The 23,984-nt window shown below is 44.8% G+C and overlaps 1 pseudogene; it reads right to left on the reverse strand.

The window, feature by feature from the left end:
• Nucleotides 1-6,039: 6,039 nt before the first annotated feature.
• LOC125626189 (zinc finger BED domain-containing protein 5-like) lies at nt 6,040-6,720 on the reverse strand (annotated as a pseudogene).
• Between the last annotated feature and the right edge of the window lie 17,264 nt (nt 6,721-23,984).

Raw genomic sequence — 23,984 nt, forward strand, 5'->3', positions numbered from 1 at the left:
TCCTGGGCAGCCCCCTGCTGCAGTCACAGGCTCCTTCAGTAGGGTTGCCAATGTCTGGTTTTCAAAGGCAAGCTCCCTGCCTGCCGTTGCTCCGCGCAGCTCTCGGCAGCAGCGGCATGTCCCTCCTCCAACTCCTACATGTAGGGGCAGCCAGGGGGCTCCGCATGCTCCCCCACCCCAAGCACTGGCCTGGCAGCTCCCATTGGCCAGGAACCGTGGCTAACGGAAGCAGTGCCTGCGAACAGGGCAGCGTGCAGGGCTGGCCACAGCTCCGTGTAGGAACCAGAGGGGGGGCATGCCACTGCTTCTGGGAGCTGCCCGTAGCCTGCAACGCTGCTCTCCCACCCCCCAGTGCTCCAACCCCCTTCCCTAGCCCGGATCCCTCTCCTGCCTTCCAAACCCCTCAGTCCCAGCCTGCAGCATCCTCCTGCACCTCAAACCCCTCATCCCCCCCAGAACCTGCACCCCCAGCCAGAGCCCTCACCCCTGCTGTTCCCCAACCACCTGCTCCAGTGCTGATCCCCCTCCCACCCTCCGAAACCCACAGTCCCAGCCCAGAGCACCCTCCTTTACTCCAAACCCCTCATCCTCAGCTCCAGCTCAGAGCCCACACCCCCAGCCAGAGCCCCTTCCCACACCCTGAACCCCTCATTTCTGGCCCCACCCCAGAACCCACACCACCAGCCCAGAGCCCATATGCCCTCCCACACCCCAACCCCCTGCCTCAGCCCAGAGCCACCTCCCATACTCCGAACCTCTTGGCTCCACCCCCCAGCCAGTAGCCCCCTTCTGTACCCCAAACCCCTCATCCCTAGCCGACACAGAGCCCGCAACCCCAGCTGGAGCCCTCCCACACCCCAACCCCCTGAGCCAGCCCACTGAAAATGAGTGGGTGAGGGTGGGGAGAGCAAGCGACAGAGGGAGGGGAGATGGAGTGAGTGGGGGGGCAGGGCCTCTGATAAAGGGGGGAAAGGGCGGAGCCTCAGAGGAGGAGCCGTGCAGGGCAAGGGTGATCAGTTTTGTGTGAGTAGAAAGTTGGCAACCCTATTCTTCAGGCAGGGTAGTCCTAAATTTGGTGAGACCAAACCTCACAATGTCTCCCTTGGCTGAGGAGACCATACTTACTCCCTGGTGGCAGTCTCCGCTGGCAGGTTAGTGACCCCCTCCTCTCAGGTAGGGAGGCAGCTAACTTCTACCTCTTTGCCAGACTCTCCTTTTCTTCCCCCTTCAGGCCTAGCATTGGCTGTAGATATAGCAGGGCGGGGCTAACTGGGCCCAAAGGCTCTCTTTAACCCCTGCTGTGCTGGTGGGCAATTTCCCTGCTTCATCACATCACAACGATAAATAAATATGTTCCTGGGACTTATGCATTTGCTTAGGTAGCTTGCTGAACTGGGGCCTAAATCCAGGCTTCATTGTAGCACTTTCCAGATGTTCCTGGTATTTTGATCCAGCCACACTACAAAGGAGAGAATAGCAATAAACACATGTTTATTTGGATTCTAAATCAATTTTCTTTTTAGTATCTGACGAAGGTAGGTGTGATCCAATGTGGATACACTCTGTGTCGGGGGCTTATCCCTTATGTCCATTTGCCATTACTGCTCAGTCCCAAGCCAGTGGCAGGTTACTGAGCAGTATGATGCCATCTCTGCCAACTTTCTCACTGAGTTAGATGTAGTTTTTCCTTAGTTCTTTTTGTTGAGATGTCTTTTCTGTTTCCTGATGCCTTTAGGAAATACTCCCTCTAATTTTGGACATTAGAACAGAAAGCAACCCTCTGTTTCCATCACTCCTCTGTTATGTTAATTGCATAATCATGCCTCTCTGGGTTTTGACTGTAAGTTGTGCCTCCCAGTTTCCACCTTGAGTTTGTAGTCACTGATTCTACATTTGGTGAGAAACTGCCTACTTTACTACATTTTACTATAATGAGGTAGTTTTCTAATGTGTTAGCTTGGTGCAGGGATCTAACATATCTTATTTAGTTCATCTCCCTGCCAATACAAACTTATTTCCTTTTTTTACAGGAAGTTGTTACCCTCATATCCAGATTGTGCATATAGGGCCATATGTTCCAATAGGCTGTGTGCTGGAAAGCATAGCACATTACTATGAAAACTGCTTCACAATCATCATCATAAGCCAAAACTACCTCCTTGGCAAGATGCCATTCCAACTTACAACACCTAACAGTCTCATGGAGAAGTTTCCCAAGAGACATTTCCCTTCCCCCCCAGTAAGCTAAGAGGAATCAGAACAGTCAAAATACCGTATTCTATTTGAAAAAATACTATTGTAACTTCTCACACTAGAGACATAAGGAACAGCAATAAGGAAAGGTTACTTCATACAGTAACTGGAGTTCTTCAAGACTTGTGGTCCCTATTAGTATATTCCACTCTGGATTCCCATGCGCTCCATGCACCTCAGACCAGAAGATTTTTGCTAGCAGTCTCTGTTAGTCTTTGCCTATGTCCCTCATTGGCTCGTGCTAAGAACCATGGGCATAAGGGGCAACGGAGACTGACCGCTTCTCCAGTTCCTTTTTACCATGAATAACTGAAGGATAAGGCTTCATGCAGAGGGGAAGGAGAGGAAGGTTAGAAGAAGAAGGCCACCTAATGCTGCAGACACTGAAGGTGTTCTGTCTGGACCACGGGCACGATAAAGGAACTGGAGAGGCAGGCAGTCCACCCCACCCCTTATGCTCTCAGTTCAGAGGTCAAGGAGGTGCAGGGCTCAAGCATGGAAAAATCAACTCTGCTAGCAAAAATCTTCTGGTCTCAGGCATCTGGAGCACATTCACACTCAGAGTGGAGCCCACGTAAGGAACCCTCATTCAAAGAAAAATTTACTTGTCAGATGACATCCTCATCTTGATGTGGAATGTTTTAAACACTTCAGTGGATTGCTAAACCTGCCGGAGTCTGCCTGCAAACAGTTGAGAATGCAGAGATCTTGCTTCCCCAGAGGTGGGTATTGAACTCATATTGATAACCTTTCCCACTCCTATTATTCTGCCGTTGTTTGGCCTTATTTTTCTTGTGTCAAACCTCCTTCCCCATTGGTTGTTCTTATCTAGTTTCAGGAGGGTGACAGTATGATATTTTCTGTTTTCATTGTACTACAGCATGATGCCATGAGCACCTTTGAAGTGGAGATTATGGGCCAGATTGTTGCTAGCTTCTGAGAGCAAAAGTAAGGCTCTCCCCCACATGTCATCTGTGCTCCCTGGGCAGACAATGGCCACAATTGCAGTCCTTGTGTTCTCCAGAGCAGAGGGGACTGCTCCTTGCTAGCACTCCAAGGGTGGGAAGAACTGGGACAAAGAAAGCTATGTATCCCACATAGGGTTGCCAGGCATCTGGTTTTTGACCAGAACGCCAGGTCGAAAAGGGACCCTGGCTGCTCTGGTCAGCACTGCCAACTGGGCCACTAAAAGTCCGCTTGGCTGCAGCTCCCATTGGCCGGGAACCATGGAGAATGGGAGCTGCGGGGACAGCGCCTGCGGGCTGGGGCAGTGCACAGAGCCTTCTGGACACTCCTCCACCTAGGAGCCGAAGGGACATGCTGCTGCTGTTTTCCGTGCAGACTTCCTCTGTCCCCAGGAAATGTCGGGGCCACCTGAGGTCAGTGCCGCCTGAAGCCTGCACCTCGAACCCACTCCCACAACCCAACCCTCTGCCCCCAGCCCAGAGCCTCCTCCCACACTCCAAACCCCTTGGCCCCACCTCCCAGCCCGAAGCCCCCTCCTGCACTCCAAGCCCCTCATCCCAACCCCCTATCTCAGCCTGGTGAAAATGAGTGAGGGTAGGAGAGAGTGAGTGACAGAAGGAGGGGGGATGGAGTGGGGTCTGGGCCTTGGGGCAGGACAAGAGTATTCGGTTTTCTGCAGTTAGAAATTTGACAACCCTACTCCCACAAACAATAGGTAGCAGATCTGGCTGAGTGTGAAAGAGAAAGCATGCTGCATCCCTTTTGGGGGAGTAGCAGGAGGTCTGCTCCCCTGGGCAACTAGAAGTCCCAGGAAGCATTGTGCCTTACTGAAGCACAATGCCTCCAGCACTCCCACTGGGATGGGATAGCTGCTCCTCACCCACTATACAGAGCTGTGACTAAAAGTCACAACAGAGCCCCGCTCTCCCTCTTTATAAATAAACTTAATATCATCACCCTAACTTTCCTGTGCAGTGTAATTGCATGGATTATGTCAGTGACATGTATTCTTCAGACAAGGAAGCCACCTCTTGTTGCAGAATCTTGCTCCAGAATTTCAGTTTTCGTGTAAAAAATGATTTCCTGCCCTTGCGAAGAAAAGCTTGTGATTGCTATTCTGTGGTTGCAGAATTTGGCATTTTTCCAAAGTGCCAGAGACTTCAGCACTTTGCCATTTTGCTGCACTCTGCACCCAACTTTTCTTTTTGTGTTGCCCTGTCTGCTGGGTGATATCTGCAGCTGTCTCTTCCTCAACAGATTCCTTCACAGCGGGGGAGTCAACTGAATTACAGGGCGGCTCCCTGCACTGCTCCATTGGGCCAAGCAGTGGGAAATCAGGGAGCCTCTCACATGTGGGGTTTTGTGCTTCTGCACCGAGTTCACAGAGCCCTCTTCAAAGCCATGTCTGTTGCGGGATGCTTGAGCACCCTCTCATGGTATTGAATGTTCAGTACCCAAGGCTTTATAAGAGAGTGCATCTGCTGGGCCACCAGCCACCTCAGTTTGTTCTCCTGAACCACAGGCTCCTGTTTACATAGAGAACTCAGGGTAGAGGGGAAGGTAGGCAGGAAGTGTGAATTTTAGTGCAGGATTAAGGAGTTTGTTGTTGATCTAGATCAGTGTTTCCCAAACTTACAACAGTTGCATACCCCTTTTGAGACATTCGTCTTACCGGCGTTCCCCTTCTCCGGTGAAGATAATTTTGGCAGGCGGTGGTAACCACATTTTTATAACACACTCCTAATTTGTTTCCTTCTGGATTAAATGTTTATTAGAAATACAAAATTATATTACATACAGTTGAAACAAAAATTTTAATAGAAATAATAATTACATATAGAAATAGTACTATAAATAATTAAAATAATAGAAGCGAATCAACAGTCTGGCAGAACAGCGTGTGTGTGTGTGTATATATATGTGTGTGTGTGTGTATATGTATGTATATAATATATATGGTGAATTCATAGCATTCTGAAATTAAAATACGCTGGTTTGATTAGGTTAGTGAAGAAAGCACTAGTTTTAATACTTACTCATTCGGTATTGAAAAAGTTTCAGTACAAACCAAATTATTCAATGTGAGGGATGGAACTGCTTTTGACCAGACACTATCGTGGGGATATCTGGGTCAATGTTTGTGATCTTAAGACGAAGATGGGGCTCCACGTCAATAAGATGATTTCATTTTTTTGTTTTGATGCCAACCAGAGTAGAGAATCCGATCTCACACAAATACAAGGTGGGAAAAGGCAGAACATACTTGACAGCTTTGTCGGATAGAGCTGGATATTCAGAGCTAACCCCCAGCCAAAATGACGTTCGTGTATTTTGCTCAAATTTTGTTTTCAGGAAGCTATCTGAAGCCAGCTCCAAGAGCTGTTCTTCTGAATCAGAGAGGTTATTTGGCAATGTTTGAACATTGATGATAAAAGGGTTCCTTATCCATTCAAAGGTGCAGTACGGTTCAGGGAAATACTTACAAAGATCTTTCTGCAAGCTTTCCAAATGCTGCTTCATGGTTTGCAAAACATCACTATCAAGTTCGTTAGTCAAGTTTATTACTAAGTCATGAAGAAATGGAAAGGAATCCAGTTCACAACGACTAAGATGTTTATGCCACAGTTTCAATTTTGCGACCATGGTGCTCGCTTTGTCTTGAACATGGAATATGGATATGAGTTTCCCTTACAAAGATAGATTGAGGTTGTTTAAATGAGCAAAGATATCTGCAATATATGCTAGTTTGCAAAGCCATTTCCAGTCGTGTATACGGTCTCACAGGTTAAAGGTTTCATCTAAAAAAACTTGCAGTTCTTCTCACAGCTCAAACAGGCAATTCAGAACTTTTCCACGCGAAAGCCAACACACTTCAGTGTGAAATAGGAGGTGTGTGTAATCACTGCCCATCTCATCACAAAACTGAGAAAACAGCCGGGCGTTCAGAGGGCGGGCTTTCACAAAATTGATTATTTTCACAGCTTCATCCAGTACTTGCTTTAGATCTGCCTGCATGTTCTGGGTGCGAGTGCTTCCCTGTGAATGCAACAATGAGTCGATTTTTGCTTCTGGTGCAACAGCTTGAGTACGTGCAACAACTCCCTTCTTCAAACCAGTCATCAAACTCCTTTCTCTGGCGCCATCCGTGCTTATTCCAACACAATTACTCCAATCCAAGTCATTAGTTTTGATAAAGTCATCAATAACTTTAAAAATAGCTTCTCCGGTTGCAGGTGTTGGCATAGGTTGGCAGAACAAAATATCATCGTGGACTTCATTATTCAGCTCATATCTGACAAACAACAAAAGATTAGCTAAATTCACAATATCAGTGGATTCATCAGCTTGCAGTGCATAGTAGCGACTCTTTTGTACTCTTGACAATAATTGCTGCTTAACGTTTTCAGCCATATCTGTGATTCTACGATGAACAGTATTATTTGAGAGGGGGACACAATCTATAGTTTTGCTAGCCTTGTCTCCAATCATCACTTGCACCATTACTTTGGCTGCAGGTTTTACTTATGTCTCGCCAATCTCTTCAGCAGCTCCAGACTTTGCAATTAAGTGCTCTACACTATATGAAGCTGCCAAAGCTTTCATATTTTCACCTCCCGTCACATTACAAATTGTTTTCTGGGACTTCTGGAGATCTTTGCGCCTATTTTCAAAAAATTCTACAGGTTTTCCCTTGTATTCTTTGTTTGCTATCGAAATGGTTGGATGGTTTCATACTTTCATTTGTGAGAGTCTTATAACAAATCACACATAGTGGAACAGGCTCCACCTCATCGCCAGTCCACAAAAATCCCAGTTTAAGATATTCTTCAACATATTTACAGGCTTTTTTCGTTTTCTTTGCTGCTGATACGTTCAATAAACTTACAGATGGTTCACATGTTTCACTAATTTTGTCGTCACAATTGTCTGATGTAGCCAGATCTTTAGATTACTACCAATAGTTATTCACTTTTATCTTTTATCCATCAGTATGACTTCCGCACATGCCACAAAGGCAAGCGTATTGCCCGAGCCGCGGTAACGCGCACACGTGGTTTGCATCGGCTCTGCTGTGCTATTAGATGTTACTGAACGTGTTATCAGATTAGTTACAATGTAAACCTGTGTGTTTCTATTGTACAAGTGTACACCATTCTTATATATTAAATTTGAGTGATTTGTTTTCTGCTGCTAAAAAAAAACTATGATAAAGTAAAATAAAAAATTCTGCCGCGTACCCCTTGAAATACTTTCATGTACCACCAGGAGTACATGTACCACACTTTGGGAAACGCTGATCTAGATGGACAATCTCTTCTGAGGTTACCACTTTAGAGAGGACTTCAACAGAATAGTCTGAATGCACAGAGGAAACGAACAGGTTACTGGCTCCTGGTAAGTAATCTCTCTTTTAAAATCAATTATATACTGAATGTCTCCTTTCCCCCTTGCATTTTGTGGTACCGAGTGTATAATTCTAAAATAAATGTAGAGGAGATATAGTGACATATGGAAATGGATAAGAAAAATTGACCTGTAACATATTGGCTCAGAGCCAATTTACTGCAGCTTGGAAAATCTAACTCCAAAACAGATTAGGCTGCCTGCCCTGAGCAGGCCCCAAGGCAATGCATGTTAAAAGCTGGGACCTGAACAGGTTTGAAAACTGCTTGGATGAAGTTATGAAAACTGCTTGGATGAAGTTATGAAAACTGCTTGGATGAAGTTAATCTGCCTTTTCTTTTCCACTAGATGAAGCTATAGAGCAAGGAGTGGCTTACTTTCCATGTCTCAATTTAGTGAGCTAATACTAAAATTACCTTTGGGATGTAGTTTAATTCTTATTTTCCTAACTCAACTTTTGTTTTCCATCAGTTTGCAGCATTTAAGATTGGATCGTCAGGACTGATTATTCTGGGCTTGGCCCTGCAAAGTGTTCTCGGCACCTTCCTGGTAGGATGTTTAGTGTAAGTTTCATGTTAATGATTTTGGCTTTATTTGGTTGCCTTTGTTGCTTTCTCACTGTGTGGTCAGTTTATTAGTCTGTTGTGATGTCAAAAGTGAGAATTATAGTTTCTCCTAACACTAAAACTGTATTACATTTTTAAAAATAAACTAGAATTCTGAGTTTGTTATTATCATTGTTTTATTTTGTAGTGCCTGGAGGCCCCAGCTCAGATCAGGGCCCCATTGTGCTAGGCACTGTCCAAACATGTAACGAGTGACAGTCCCTGGCGCAAAAAGCTTACCATTTAAACAGACAAGACAGACAAAGGGTGGGAGCATACGGAGCTTCCCCGATCACCCCTACTTCCAGGAGCTGCGCAGAGCCGACTGGACTTTTAACAGCCCGGCAACCCTAGCTTCCCCCCACAGTGGGGTGAGCCAGTGTTTGTGGCTCCAGTACCCCGGGGGGGTGGGGGGGAGAGGAGTGGGGGGGCGCTGAAGCCCAGGGCTTCTGGCCTGTGGTGCAGAGACTTGCTGTGGGCTGGATGGAATTAAGCAGCGGGCCAGATGCAGCCCACGAGCCATAGGTTCCCCATCCCTGCACTAAAGGCATTTGGAAACTGCTAGCAATGGCTTTTAAAGAATGCTTTCTAGTGGTTTCTGGTCACTTTCTACTTGAATAATTTCCTGGTCTTGAGCATATTGGTTGAACTTTTCACACCCAAACACTATTGCAAGACATTCCTTTTCAACCGGGGCATATCTCTAGTCCATTGTCCCTTTTTATAGGACTGATAGCTCAAGCCCTGTCTCACTTGTATGACATTGCATGTGTAAGCAGAGTCAGGATGAGCTCCACCCTGACATCTGGTGGTGAGGTGTGGCAAGTTGTGGAAAAGAACTTCAGGGGCTGATCTCATTTGCATAGGAAACCCACCCCACCAAGAATGAGGCCATAGCTGCCCAAATGGTCACTTTGGCTGCTGTGGGATCCCCAGTGTCTCTGTTATTGGGGCAGGAAGAATAAATTGTTATTACCCTGATTATGGGAACTGTGCTTGGAACTGTACTTGGCCTTTTGTTATGATGGAGGGACTTGCTATCAACTAAGTAGCACTCGCTAGGCAAGGGACATGGGTTCCAAAACTCTGTGAATTGAGAGAGGTTGGGGACAGGTATTTATACTTGGTGGCATGGGTTCCCTGGTGAGGGTCTTGCATGTTAATTACACTTCCTCCTCTCTCCACTGAGGCATATCAGAACTAATGTTGATTCCATTAGGAGTCTAGTTACAGGCTGCTGAGCTGAATTCACTTTGGGCTAATGGTGCACCAGCGCTAAGGCTCCCCTACTACAAGCTGAAATCACAAAAGAGCTAAAAACCGATTAAGAACTGAAATCACTGAGTGTTGTTAAGTAGTGGGGGAGCCTGAAGATATATTGTGGAGCAGTTTGCGGGACGGCTGGAGCGGCTTGTGGACTGGCTGGTGGAGCAGTTCGTGGGACGGCGGGAGCTGCTTGTGGGACGCGGAGTGGAGCTGAGCGGAGCAGTTTGTGGACTGGCTGGTGGAGCGAAGTGAAGGCCTATGGAGCTGTGGGGCAGCTTCAGATCATGTAAGGTGCCCCCTTACCTCTTCTCCCCCCCCCATCTCCACCAAGGTTGGGAGGTAGAACTCTGCAGATAAACTTTCGAATTCTGGGGCTGCCCTGACCAGGGACAGAGACTTTTGGGACTTTGGGTGATTTCGGGTTGCTGGACTCAAGAACCCAAGGGAAAGGACACGCCCCAATTTGCTTGGGGTGGGTTTTTGCTCATGGGTTGTGTTATGAATCCTGTTCGTGGTGTTTCCCCAACATAATGCCACATTGTTTATCTCTGTTATTAAAAGGCTTTTTGCTACACTCAGACTCCATGCTTGCGAGAGGGGAAGTATTGCCTCTTGGAGGCGCACAGCGGGGGTGGTATATATTTGTCCCAGGTCACTGGATGGGGGCTCGAGCTGATTTTGCATTGTGTTATTGGAATGGAACCCCTAGATACTGAACCCGGCCCTTGTTGCTGCCAACTCTGATGGGCAGAAGGGTTACACATGGTTGCATTTCATCAGCTATGACACTGATCCTAGCAAGCCCTGTTGGTACATCTTGCTGATGGTGTTGATAGTCTTCTGCCAGAGGTTTGATTCCAGATGGTACGTACCTGCTGGTGTCTAAAATGTGGTTTGATAGCTGCTTTCTGTATCTAGTAGCACTTGCCAATGTCATTCCCTGCGATCAAGTACTAAGAATACTGTTACTCTTGCCAAGTCAGGTAATATTTCTTCAGTCATAGACATTTGGAAGTGAGCTCTTTTAGCGCTTTGTTTATGCTAATAAACAGCTTGCTTGCTTCTCAATGGCTACCATGTTATTAAGCCAGCTTGTGGGCTCTTTCTTCATTTGCTTCATTGCTCCTGTTTTTTTACTCCTAATGCAATGGTTGCTCTGTGAGACAGGTGCTGTTCTGGCTCAGAATTGTTTTATCTATTTCTAGGTGTAACATGCCTGGAAAACATCCCAGTCTTTCAAAATCATTGTTGTAATCACTTAGCAGCTTTGCTGTAGGGATGCCACAGCATACTGTCTGCTCTGGCTGTTTTTTGTTTTGCTTGTGCATCATTTCCCCCAGGTGTAGAGCATTAGGTTCATGCATTTACTTGTTTTAGCTGAAAGCGGTGGCTTCTGTGTTGTCTGTACTACCTGAAATTTCAGCCTGTATATTTTTTCCTTGGCATTCTGCTTGTAACTTACATTCTCCTCATGGTATTATGGTTGTGCCATTGTAGAATTTTAATTTGGCTTTGCTTGGTTGTAATTTTGCTTCTATTTTTTTTGTTTGCGCATGATGCTGAAACTCTTTGTATGTTTCCTTATGCCCCACAATGTGCCCCAGCACATTTTCTGATGCCCCTTTGCCTATTTGACATTACATTTCCTGTTTCTTTGTATACTGCTCCCTGGTCTTTGCATTTGGTGCTAGTCTGAGCTTTATAAACTGTATATTTTTGCTATTTTGCACTGCATTAATGTAATGTACATGCAATATCTCATTTTTTTGAATCTCTGCATGCATCCTTGATATTTTTCTCTTTATTTTTCTTGTCTGTAAGCTTCGGCATAATGAATTTCTCTTGCCACAGTTATTGCATATGACCCTACATATGGGGCATTTTCCATTTTCATGGTTTTCTCCACAGTATCCACACATCTTGCTTTGCATTTTGTCTCCGTGCATTTGTGTTTGCATAAATTTGTGTGTACGTGTATTTTCATTCTTTTCCTATACTTTTCCTATACTCCTTGGTGAATTATCTCTGTCTTCCCCACTTATTCTCTTCATTTGGCTGTGAGCTTGTCCAATAACTTTACACACATCTGTAGATTTTGGAGATTTAGTGTTGTCTCTTTGAACATTCTAATTCGAGCATCTGCATTTTTTATCCCTATTACTAGTCTATCAAGAATTAGTTCATCGTTAAAGATTTGATAATTGCCGGCATAGCCACATAGTGTAGACACAGCCTACATCAACAGAAGGGACTTTTTTGTCATTGTAGGAAACCACCTCCCTGAATGACATTACCTATATCAACAGAAGCACTCTTCCATTGACATATCTGCGGATTGGTGTACACTGGAAACTTTCATTGACACCCCTTAGAGATGGAGCTATCCCGACCTAACCCCTAGAGTAGAATGGAAGAATTCTTCTGTCGACTAGCTACTGCCTCTCAGGGAGGTGGATTAACTTCAGCAATGGGAGAATCTTTTTTGTCAGTGTGCTGTTGTAGTGTTTTAAGTGTAGATGTACCCTGTGTCTGTACTGCGGGTTGTGTTGGCATAGCTACGTCAGTCAGGGTGCATTTTTTTCACACACCGACAGACCTAGTCAGTTGTACAAGTGTAGCATTTTACCAGGGTCATCCCAGTCTGCTGCTGACATACTGAGATGCTGTTGGACTATGTGGCAGCCTTTGCCCATTACATCTAATAGTGTGGCTTTTCTTACTTTGTTTTCCTTTTTATCCAACCCTTAACAATTTAGTAGGTTTGCCATTGTGCTCTAAAAATTGTCAAGTTGTTAAACACATTCGCTTTTACGTGGCCATCTGTCACCATGATTATGGGGGGCATTTTGGTACAATATTCTTAGTTTCTGAGTTCATGTACCTGAAGGAGCCAATTGACTTCTGGCACCATGTTCTGTGTGCAGACATAATGAGAGATCCAAAACTGTGTGATATACAGGCTACATTCCTTCCTCCACATGTACTGTCATCCCTCTTCAAACCTGTCATGAAATGAGTTCTCTAAGTTCATTATGCATGACCCTATGCATAATCATACTATAACACCCATAGGCATGCGCAGCACATTTAATTAGGGTGTGCACCCAGGGAATTTTATTTATTGAATACTCAATCATAAAGGACATTATTTTTATTCATCAAACAACTAAAGAAACTAAAACTTAACTAAACGTAATGTTTTTTAAATTAACAACTAAACTTTACTTAAAATATACAAACTTAAAAAATGAGACACAAAATACCAAATTTTTGCTGTAGTGATAACCAGGCATATACAAAGATACAGTCAATTTTCATGATCTTTATCTTTAACCAGATAATGAGCTAACCCAAATTGACCACAACAGATGAAGGTCTCTTCATCTTCCTGTCCTAGAGAATGAGACGTCCCTCACCAAGTGTTATGGACTTAAATTGCTCAATCACATCATTGTAATTAACTGACAAAGCCAATTCTTGTTCAATGTACAAAATCATGAGTGAGTCAAGGCGCTGCTGGGACATGGTACTTCTTAGTTTGCTTTTTACATGTGCTAGTTTGTTGGCAATGATTCTCATATTGTCCCTGCCAATGTCTAAGCTCAGCAGTTTTCCCATTGCAGGCACAATTTTACAAGTCTCCTGTTCAAATCGCTGGTCAATGCCTGTAATCACAAAGTCTACGAGTGGGTAAAATGAAATTATTCTCTCCTGCTCCTCTTCTGTATCAAAGTGATGCTGGGACTCAAACGCATCATCAATACGAGTGGACGTTTTTCTCTTCTTAACTGGAGGAATCGACGTATCATTCTCTACACACATTTTCACACTGTCATTGAAAATAGATTGAAAATATTCTGGGCTACTTCTCATTGCAGCCAAAGAGTTACACAAGCTTTTCACTCGTCATTGCAGTAAGTTGAGATCTAGAGCTTGAAGAGCCTTACTCACTTTTACCACCATCTGGAAAATAGGGTGCATCATGTGAAGGGCAAAGATGAACTTGAATGAATTTAGTTCATGGATAAGGCCCCTTTTATTTTAGCGTCAGCAAGGAGAGTTGTTTCGATAATCTCTTGTAAAGCTTGTAAAATGATGGAGTAGTTTTGTTTTACAGCAGCCACTGTTCCTGCTCTGCATGCCCATCTTGTATTTTACAGGAACTTCAAAGTCTTCAACTGGGATCCTACTTCTTGTGAAATCTTCTCCATTACTTTATATCGCACAGGACTCCCCTCCATGAAGGCATAAAAAGTCTGAATAACACGAAAAAAATCAAAGACAGTTCTGTTTTGTTTACTTGCAGTGCATGCATCTTCTAGGATGAGGTTCAAACAATGCGCATAGCAGTGTACATAGAGTATTTCACTGTTTCTTTCTTTACATTTCATTTGAACTCCCACAGTACATCCAGACATAGCTGCGCCTCAAAACAGACAGACATCACTGATGACCAGTCAATTTTAAGAATGCCAAGGATGTCATTTAACTGGTCAAAAATAGACTGAACTTCAACTGTTAATAGTCTCTGAACAGACACAAAATGTTCAACTGGACTATGTTTTTCATTGTCAAAATACCGCAACACAATGAAGGTCTGTTCATGGTGTCCACAATCAGTAGTGTCATCGGCAATTATTGAGACCATTTTTCCATTTAGCGAAGACACAATCTTTTGTTGCACAACGTTGTGCAAGGCTACAATTAAATCATTTTGGATGCGATTACTCAGATAGGTAGAGTTTCAAAGAGATTGTTGCACATGCTTTGCCATTGCGGGATCATATTTTTTAAGCATATTGACAAGACTTAGAAATAAACCTTTCTCAGAACTGTGAGCTTTTTCATTGTGACCCCTGAATGGTCTCCCACTTTTCGCCAAACACAGAACAACGTCAATCAGTCGCTCCATTACACTTCGGTTATGGCACCGTTCTTCTTCTTGTTTAGACAGATAAGCCTGCTTGCCCTCATCCGTTCATTAAAACTTGACCATGAAGAACAGCTCAACACATGAGGTTTTGACAGTTGGTGGTTTTTAAAATATTCGTTAGCCCTATGCCAGTTTCTGAATCCCTTATCAGTAAATGCTGGATCAGTGTGACCTTTGTTTGCTGCATCATTAGAGGAGATGAAACGGCAGTAAAAGCAAAATGCTGCATCCTCTGTTGAGCTATATTCTAACCACCTATACTTTTCATACCAATCGCACTGAAACTTCGTTGTTTATTCCCTATTTTACTTCTACGAAACATACTCAATCTAGGCTGATAAGGACCTCTAGATAATCGAGACTGGCGTTCTAATCTATTTTTTTGGAATATCACAGATGGGGTCATCAGATAGAATGTTTGATGGCTTTGAATAGGAACTACGCTGACCTGAACTAAGAGACAAAGTCTGTTTCTGTTGGTCATTACTCAGTTTATTTCAGAGGAACAGCCGTGTTAGTCTGTATTCGCAAAAAGAAAAGGAGTACTTGTGGCACCTTAGAGACTAACCAATTTATTTGAGTATGAGCTTTCGTGTGAGCTGTAGCTCACGAAAGCTCATACTCAAATAAATTGGTTAGTCTCTAAGGTGCCACAAGTACTCCTTTTCTTTTTACTCAGTTTATTGTACGCACTGGAACTGGTGGCAGCATTATCTTCATGTAAGTTCTTAGCAGAGGAGTCCGAGGTATTTGCACTACTATCAGCACATTCATTATAATTCAGTTTGTCTGCTCCTTTTCTTATATTAACAACAAACCGATCCGTATTTTAAAATTAAAAGAGGGTATCAAACAATTGAATTAAAACATAAAGCCACGGGCTTATTATGCTATTTCAGTAGAGTACACGCAACAAAGATTACAAACACTGTAGACACTGAGCTGGGCATGCCTGACGCGGCCGTTTATATAGGTCAAAGAATTTTCTAGAATAGTAGTTGGAGGGGGAAGGGTAGGACCAATGGTAATGCGGTGTCGCAGTAGTGGGGACGCATGCTGCGAGTGAACGCGAGCTTTAAGTACATTTCTACAACATTTATATTACACGATTTGGCGCTTATTGCATAATACAACATAATACAACTGCAAAACTAAGCATTTCTGATGGTATCTTCTAGAATGAGCACTGAGTCCCCTTGGGTAGATAGAAAGATTAACCTAAATAATCTATACAGAAGTCCCTGGAACCCCATAAGATCGGGTCCCTAATTCATGAACTATTAGAACGCATTTACAAAACTTTTCTTAAACATTACATGAATATATTCTCTCATACTATAGAATTAGAATTTATAATCCCTATTCCATGATGAGATATCTTTATCTTTAGATATGTTTTTTCCTCAAAAATCCAATTTAAATAAAAAAATTGGATATTTTTGATTTTTTTTTAAAGTCATTGATTTTTATCCACCCTAACAGCTGGGCATGGTGGGGATGGGAGGAGGATTGGTCCCCAGCTGGAGCGAGGCAGGAGCCAGGGGCAAGATGAGCACAGTGGGGCATGGAAGGAGGATTAGTCCCTGCTGACTGGAGCAAGGCAGGGGCCAGGGGCAAAAGCACAAGCGGGGCGGGAGCTAGGGTTGGGCCCTGGAGCAAGGGAGGGGCTGGGGGTAAACTGCAAGTGCAGCAGGGCTGGGGAAGGGGTAAACAGGATCCCCCCCACTCCTGCCCACATAGAGCGGGTACCTACTTTCTCCCTGGTTCTAGCACATTCTCTTTGTCTCTCTCTGCACCGAGCTGATGGTGGGGGTGCACTGAGCACAGGGCTGGGGAGGCAGGGTCTGGGAGGGAGTTAGGGTGCAGGAGCAGGCTGGGAGTTGGGGTGCAGGGTCTGGCCAGGAGCTGGAATGAGGGAGGGGACTCAGGGTTGGGGCAGGAGGTTGGGGTGTGGAGCGCTTACCTGGGGCAGCTCCATTTGGTGCAAGGGGTGCAGGTGGATATGTGGGTGGGAGGGTGCAGGAGCTCCCCGTTTGGTGCTCAGGGTGTGGGTGGGGATGTGAGGGGATGCAGGAGTCAGGGCATGGGGTGTGGGGGGAGGCTGGGTATGTGTGGGGGGTGCAGGAGTCAGGGCATGGGGTGTGGGGGGAGGCTGGGTATGTATGGAGGTGCAGGAGTCAGAGCTGGGTGTCGGTGAGGGTTGCAGGAGTCAGGGCAGGGGGCTGGGAGTGTGTGAGGGGGATGCAGGGGTCAGGGCTGGGGAGGTGGGCTGGGGTCGTGGGGGTACTCCCAGCCACCTGCCCTGAGCGGTTCACAGCAGGGGGCTGGAGGGAGTATACCCCAATTCCACCCCCTTTCCCAAGGCCCTGCCCCCGCCTCCTCTCCACTTCCTCCTCTCTCTCCCCAGTACTCAGCTGACCGGGGGGAAGGGAGAGAGAGTGAGAGGAGACGGGGCGAGTACGCAGCCCACTGGGGGAAGAGGCGGGAGCTTGGCTGCCAGCTGCCGTGGAGCAGCAGGACAGAGCCCGGGGCGCGCAGCACCACCAAGCTTCTGCCCTGGCAGGGGAGAGCGGGGGTGGAGAAAAAGGCCGGGTCGGGGCCCCCCCATCCCAGACTCCCCCGCCCCCCATCTCCGGAAGTCCAGCCACCCTTTTTTTTGCGCTTGGGGTGGCCCTGATTAGGGTGTGCTTCGACACATCCCCTGCGCACGCCGATGATAACACCCCCTATTGGCAAGCTTTCTGTTGTAACATGCAGTTCCTTATGGAAGAAGGCCATAAAGAGGCTGTTCCTATTGGCTTCTGAATTGTCCTGTAGACTACAAAAGACCCACAGAAAGGATATAATTCTCTATTAAATTCTGTAGGTTTTTAAGAATAATTCCCGTACACCTCAACGGGCTTTCTTCCCCTCTAAATTCTATAGGATGTGGCCTTTCAGGGTGCCTCTCCCCTTTCTTCCTTCCCCTGTTGCAGCTTCCTATGCCACTGTAACAGTTCTTGGAGTACCCAGGACTGTGAATCAACTTGTTGTTGGGATTCCTGCCAGGAGCTTTTCCACTCACTTATGCAGAACACTTTGTCTAGTTCTGGAAGAACAGTTCATCCACTTCTCTGGGATCCAAAAAACTCAGTTCGACTCTAGTTCGTTATTCAATTTACTTTATGAGGCATGTTACAGCTCTTTGCCCGTGCTGGCCAGGCCCAGATGGAGGGTGTGTAGGTACAGGGTAATACCATGATTCCAATTAATGTCACACACCACACCATTTATATAGATCTTTCTTAGCTACTAACATCTATACTTCTTGCATGTATAGTATAATCACTTTGCAGACCGTGAATGGACTAAATGCTTTGTAGATTACGTATGGACCAATCACTTTGCAGATTTCATAAGGCAAGCTTATCAGTTCAGGGTCTTTCTGCCTACTTTGTTTACTACAGACATACCCACAGTATTTAGTTTAGTTAGTTTCTGCCTCCCTTATTTACTATAAATATATTCACTATAGTTAATTGTTTCAGCAATTATGTATTTGGGCTTGTTCAGCAGTTACTTGTTCAGACATGTCTTGTCTTAACTTGGGCCAGCTTATGTCAACTAAGCCAGAGGCTCTCAACCTTTCCAGACTACTGGACCCCTTTCAGGAGTCTGATTTGTCTTGTGTACCCCCAAGTTTCACCTCACTTAAAAACTACTTGCTTACAAAATCAGACATAAAAATACGAAAGTGTCACAGCCACACTATTACTGACAAATTACTTACGTTCTCATTTTTACCATATAATTGTAAAATAAATCAGTTGGATTATAAATATTGTGCTTACATTTCAGTGTATACAAAGCAGTATAAATAAGTCACTGTCTGTATGAAATTTTAGTTTGTACTGAGTTTGCTAGTGCTTTTTATGTAGCCTATTGTAAAACGAGGCAAATCTCTAGATGAGTTGATGTACCCCCTGGAAGACTTCTGCATACGCCAAGGGGTACACGTACCTCTGGTTGAGCATCAGTGAGCTAAGCCAGCCTTACACTTGTTACTCCCCAGCCTGCAGCATGAGGGAGACATGCTTGTGCTTAGCTGGGTGTCAGCTCCCTGACACCCCCAGCATGTTAGCTACCCAAGCATGTTCTCCTGGGCAATGCCAGCCCTTTCATTGTCTTGCAGTTTAACAACAAGTGTACCCCAGTCCCCGAGCCGCTTTGAAGCATTCCCCTGTAGTGTCCAGCCCCTTCTCCACCAAACACTCACACGAAATATCATGTCTGCTGTCCCCAAGGGAGCAGTGTGCATGCCAGCTTGTATGGTTCAACTCAGGATCAACATTTTGCTTAATACCACAGCACTGAGACATATATATAGTGAAAACAACAATATGGTTATCATCAAAGATTCAAGAGATAGTGAGTAAGGATAATGGAAATAAAAGGGTTACATATAATGCAAAACCATTACATGTCTTCTAGAGACTAAACTTAACTTAAGCTAACCTCCTCTCCCCAGTCAAGGTTGCTGAAGATCCTGTTTTCACAAAGGTAAATGCACTGCCCATTCACTTCTCAGGCACAGCATAAAAAGGTATGTTCCTTGCCTTTTCCTTATCTCCACAACGTTAATGTCTATACTCAGAGGCAGCATAACCCTCCCCCCACCCCGTGGGTTGTTTTTCTGGTGTGCTGCTGCTCACATCCCTCTGGTAACGTCATATGCAGCTGTGTAGCCATTGTGTTGGCTTACAGTGCTTAATTTACGTGCTGACAGGTGAATCTTTGTCTGAAAAGAAAACCTGTTTGTCAACTCTGCATATTTTCAGTATACATACATAACTCCTTACCTAGTATCTGTACAGACGTTTGACAACAATATTAACGACCAGTGTGACCCTGGCTTTCATTTGAGATCTCATGCAACATTCTTTGGTGAACTGGAATGGACATACCAAAATCAGGGCATTCCTATACCCCTTTGCCAGTTGGCATAGAGGGGTTCATGGGTCACACTTTCCCTCCCAGGGTCACCCTTGAATTCCCTTTTTTCTCAATTCCAGCTCCTCTGCCTTTCCTTATTCCATCCCCTGAGGAGAAGGACGGTTCACTCTACTGAATGAAGGTGAATGAATGTCCCCTCCTTTCTTTATGTCTCCTCATGGTAGCAACTGTGATGTTGCACTCCATATGATTTTATGAAAATATGCTAATAAGTGTGAATATAATGTAACCGGAATATGCTTCATGCAAAAGGTCTCTTGTAAGGTATCATTACAAAGCTTATAATCTACTTGTATAAATGTATCATTCTTGTATCTGAAACTAGAAATATGAACTATGACTCTGAGGTCCTATTGTAATTATGCAAAGTGTGGGCCATTAATGGTGGTTTGGAATCTTAATGGCTCCCGTCAACTAGGACAATTGGTTGTAAATGGCTCTGTTTACTTGCAAGCCTTCCTGTGGGTCAGGCCAGGAAGAATGAAGGCTTGGGGTCTCACAGAACATGTGGCCATGTCACCTGGTACTGGAATCCATCTTAAACCTGGGGCTTTTCCATTTAGAAGGGGAGCGGGGACCTGGAGAGACAAAAGATTCCCGCCTTGTGACAAAGCTATATAAGGGGGTGGAACAGAACAAAGGAGGTTCCAGCAAATAGAAATTTGGGACCATTCTTGATAAAACCAGGGCAAGGTTGGTGCCATTGTGTGGACAACAAAAGAGCAGGGCCCCATGTATTCTGCAGTCCCATGGCTGTACCGTTTACTAAAGTATCTACCACCTCATAATTTTGTAACAGATTCTAAACTTTTCTTTTTAAGAAAATGTTTGGTCTTTGTGGTTGCAAAGAAAATTTTTCCTGTTTTCTTCCAGGTCTGAGGGCAGCCTGAAACAATAGCTGTGAACTGTCCCACTTATTTCAATGGTGTGTTAAATCTGAAATTTAATGATCACAATTTCAGTGTCAACATTGCTAATTATTTCACTGCTAACCCTTTAGTGAAAAATCTGCCTAACAAGCTTACCTATTGTTGCTAGCTAGGGAAAATTCTGTTTTATCTGTGAATTTTCAGTTAAGGATGCTCCATCTCTGACAGGTGTCACAGTGGGGTGTTTTTCATTTCCATGGCAACTGAAAGCAGACCAGACCTTTGCTGTGATCCTGGGCTTAGAACCACCGCTCAGAAAGATGGCTCCAGAACAATAGCTTTCAAAGCTGAAAAATGCTAAGTGTATAAAAGTGCTATTTAACTCAAACCATTTGCAGCAGAGCCTTGACAAAAAATTTAGAGATTTCCTGGAGAAACACTCTCTTCCTTTTCAAACTACTTAACAAGTGAGGAGTAGCCAGGAAAAAAACCTGGACATAATACAATCCTCTGAAGGAAGTTCAGAATGTCTGGCGTGGAGAGTCCTAGAAAGAAAAGCAGTATTGCCAACTTTTGCAATTTTTTCCCTCCCAAGAGACAGGATTTTGGAGAGTCTTGCAGCCCGTCTCACAATGACGTGAGAAGCTCCAGAGTCCTGTGAGAAGTTCAGCCCTGCCAGAAGCCAGCTGAGTCTCCCCCCATCCACTCTGTTTTCAAAGGAGTAGATTGGGGAGGAGGGGGGCTGAACTGAGTGGGCCGCGGGGGCCAATAGGGTGGGTTGAACTGAGGCAGGACTAAACTGATGGAAGGACTGGATGGGAGTAGGAAATGGGCAGATATGAGGGTGAGAGCTCCTGCAGCATGGTCCAAAGTCATCTCATTCAGTACATTTGGCAGAGCAGGCAGCACAAACTGTCACACGCAGGGGATGGGCAGAGGGAGCTCAACAATCAAAAGACAGACTGAAAAAATGCAATAGAATCTTTCTTCTGATCTCGTGATTTGTTGGCCGATCTCACGATTTTGGAGAGTCCGACTCATCATTATGGATCTCTTGAAGTTGGCAATTCTGGAAAAGTCACATGTAAGACCAAATGTTTCCTTTCTCAGTCCTCTCCTGGTCAAACAATCTTCGAGGTCAGACATGGAGCACAATAAATCATCCAGAGTGTAGGAGGGAGAAGACTTCAATCGACCCATTGGGACGGGGTCCCTCGGGTGCAACCTGGACTGTGGGACTGCTGAGCCCTCCAAACCACCAGCCTGGGCTGCCTCTCACACGGTGTTGTTGATGTCAAGCTGCAAGCCTCTGACAGGCACTGCACTCATACAGCTATCCACAGGCAGGCACACAACCAAGTTACATGAATGATCTCCCAGCCATTCCTAAACCATCAATAGGGAGGCTCCATTCAATTCCCCCCAGCTCTCTAGTCTTGCACACCAGAACTGTACCATCTTGCACTGGTCAGAAGCTTGGCCAGCGTACATTCACTGCCTAGTTCACCACACTGTCAAAGGAAAGTGAACATGCACTGGCCTTTGTAACCTGAGATTTCCCAGGCACTTTAGACAAACTCACTGGTAAGGACAAAATATTAAAATAAGTTTATGAACTACAGAAAGATTGATTTTAAGCGATTATAAGTGGTAGCATAAAGGTCAGAAATAGTTACCTTAAGGAAATAAAAAAGTAAACACGCGTTCTAAATCCTAAACTTTTAGACTAAGCAAGAGCTGAGTCAAACAGCTTTTCTCACCCCAACAGATGGCACAAGCAACTTACAGTTCTTCAATACACGGACTGGACCCTTTTCCAGCCTGGGACCAAAGTCCCTCAGTTCAAAGTCTTTTTCTTCCAGACCTTCTTCCAGATGTTGAGATGGGTGCGGGGAAAGGCCAAGTGATGATGTCACTTTCTCTCTTTTTACACCTTCTTCACCTTCTAGAAAGATCCTTGCTGTGACATGGGGGTCAGTCAGTCCCCATTGGTCAAGCAGTCTCCATTGCGTAGGTGCCTTCTCCAAGAAGTCTCTGGGATAGTAGATTGGGTGTTAAAGAGCCATTAACGACCGTCTGGCCGGTGACGGCTACTCCTTTGTTGTAACTGAAAGGCTGGTGGTGGGTGTTCCCAACCTCACAACATATGTCTAACATATATATAGTAGTACCTCATAACTTTCCATACAATGATAGTACATACAATCCAATAGGATACTATTGTTCAACAAATCAAGACCTTGCAAAATGATACCTCACAAGGCATACTTTGCACAAAACATATAATCATATCACAAAGATGAACATGGGTTTTCAAGGTACTACTTTGAGGTACAGCGTGTCACACCCATGTAGAACTGAACAGGAACTGAAAACTTACTGGGGCACTCTGTTCCATAACACCCTTCTACCAAAGGCTGCCTCAGCAGGGGTGAGGATATCTACTCCCCAGCATTTGAAAAAGTGTGGATGGAAGAGCCTGTAGGAGCCTTTCAGACCTCATAAAATGTGTGTGATCTCTCTGCCCACAAAAATCACTGCTTTTTTTCCCCACAGAGCTTTAGGAGTTGTATGGGGTTTTCAGAGAATCCCAGCCTTGCTCTTCCAACTCTCTAGATGGCAATGGCCTCTCCCTAATGTGTAATCTCTACGCCAGACCCTGGAGAAGCCACAGTTTCAAAGGGAACACGTGCTGAGATAAGGGAGCTCAACAGCTCTTTCATTGGTGGGAGGGAATTGTTCCCTTGTCTGAAGCCTCAGTGACTGCTTTGTCTTTGTTCCCCCCAAGAGCAAATAAGCACAAATATTTGGAAGGATATCAGAGGTGAGCCCGCAATTCCAGTTTCTTCAAGCAGAGCTATAGTTGACTTCCAGGACACATCTTTGGAAGTTTTTGAATGTACAGCAAGTCAGAGCCAGGTGAAGCATCATCCTGACAGCTGCTAGCAAGATCTAGTTAAAAGTAGCTTGGGTGTAGTGGTTTTGTTGTTGCTGTATTTCAGTTTTAGGATTTTTGCTCACACTCACAATGGCATCCCAACTGAGCACAAATTCCACAATAAGAAATTACAGTCAATAGTTTAAGGGCTGAGGCTGATGTCTCCAAATTTAGTCTGAGAGACCTTATTCTCCTGTCTGTGACTATGGCAGAAATACTCCCTCAGCTAATATTATTTTCCCCTTCACTAATGAGGACACAGCAGGCTTAACTTTATGCAGAGTAATGAAGACCTTTAATCCTTAGGCACAAGAAGGACTTGCTAGGTAATTTCCACTCCACCTTAATTATGCCCTCATGAACCAGGTAAGAGAGAATTATACGGCTCTTCAGCTTTGCAAGGTTTTTTTTGTTTTTTGTTTATTTGTTGTTTGTTTGGGGTGTTTCATTTTTTAAAACCATAAGCACCTATGAAGTTAGGTCCCCATGTGTGCTTAATTCTGGGAAGTTTAGTTTAGAGATGGTAGTGCCTCGCTCAAAGTACCCCAGCTTTAGAGATTTCTCCTTTTCTGTAGAGGATCTAGACGGGAGACTCCCTCCTGAGATGTGTTGAGACTTTCTGCTGCCCTTTTAAGAGCTGATTGAGAGCAATATCCTTCACCAGCCCCTGGGCCAAACCCCTGAGAGGAAGCAGAGGGGCTGGTGAGGAGCAGAGTGCGTTACCAGGGAGATTGAAAGGACAGGGCAAGCATATGTCC

The sequence above is a fragment of the Caretta caretta genome, chromosome 1 (assembly GCF_965140235.1).
Source record: "Caretta caretta isolate rCarCar2 chromosome 1, rCarCar1.hap1, whole genome shotgun sequence".
Lineage (NCBI taxonomy): Eukaryota > Metazoa > Chordata > Testudines > Cheloniidae > Caretta > Caretta caretta.